The sequence below is a fragment of the Phytophthora parasitica genome (genome assembly GCF_000247585.1).
Source record: "Phytophthora parasitica INRA-310 unplaced genomic scaffold supercont2.22, whole genome shotgun sequence".
Lineage (NCBI taxonomy): Eukaryota > Oomycota > Peronosporomycetes > Peronosporales > Peronosporaceae > Phytophthora > Phytophthora nicotianae.
This window is the reverse complement of record NW_008649008.1, coordinates 387357-388685: the sequence shown is the minus strand read 5'-3', so window position 1 is coordinate 388685 and position 1329 is coordinate 387357.

Here is a 1329-nt window from a genome sequence, read left to right as displayed (position 1 = left end):
GGGTCATATACTTCCGATGCCTGGCGAAGTCACTCTCGGTTGTCGCATACACCATCAAAGGAAAAAATATTCCGACTTCTGCCATGCTGACAGTTCGTATTCAGCAAACGAAACTTGTTCCCGAAGATACTTGATGACATGAAACTGGCATAACAGAATTCGAACGCCAGGCAGTGCCATCTTCAGCACTTCTATCTCAGTGAAATCCTTGTCGAAAACCACACACTGAATTTTCGACCACGATGCATTGTTTTTCTTAAATTCTTCAATCGCCGTTAATAGCGTGCCCGCGCGCTCAGTTTGTAGAACAGAATGCTGCACAGATTGACCCTTGCCAAAGGCATCGTGTACCATGAAAGAAAATATCTTGTACTTAGACGCATTTGTCCCATGCATCGCGTCAATCAGCATAACCTCGGGGAAGCAAAAAAAATACTCTCGCATATGGTGTGTCTGCATGGTTATACCGGTGGCAACTTTATATACGGCAGACATAAAGACCAAAAGCGTCAGTCAAGTATTCGGTAGGCTATACATTGAGAGATACTATGGTGATACCTTTTGCTCGCGATTCTCCACAAATACACGAGCAATATTACCAGGCGTCTCGTTAAACTCCATCATCCAAGTCCGTAGTATCTGCTTGCTCGTCGTCCCGGCAACTTCCTGCTCCTTGAGACGCCGAACAAGGTTGTGGACATCGCGTATCTTCATGCTACAATCCGAATTGTTATGGATAAATTGCAAACCAGATTTCTTCTTTGCCTCCATCTTTCGCAGGACATCCACAGTCTCCACCACAGCAGAAGGGAGCTCCGTCCGAACAGACGCGTATTGCTCGTAGTTTTGTCTAGTTCGAGGGTGATTGTGCTGCAGTTTGGCAACAGTGACACACAACGAAAAGATAGGGTCGTCTGCGCTACCTTTTACGACCCGGACACAAGCATTTATCTGTCACAAACATGCAAAATCCCATATAATATCGAAGATACCTAAAGCTCGAATGAACCCACCTGAGCCCACCTGAGCCCACCTACGTTATTGAGCTCATGTCTAATGCATACCTGCGCACCGCACTGTGTGGTTCTCACTTCTTGACGCGGTCGCTTGCCTTTTCCTCGCGGCTTGTATTTTCCAGCATACGTGCAGACCAATGTCTTGTTGTACACAATCCACTCGTTCGGGATTAACGGGTCCCTCGTCTTCATCTTCGCGATCTTATTGTTTCGCTCTCCCACATTGTTGTTCGTGCGCACGCGAAAACTCTGTAAGAAATTTTGATTTTACAAGTTAGTAATAGGGAGCCAACATTTAAATGTTAGCAGTGTA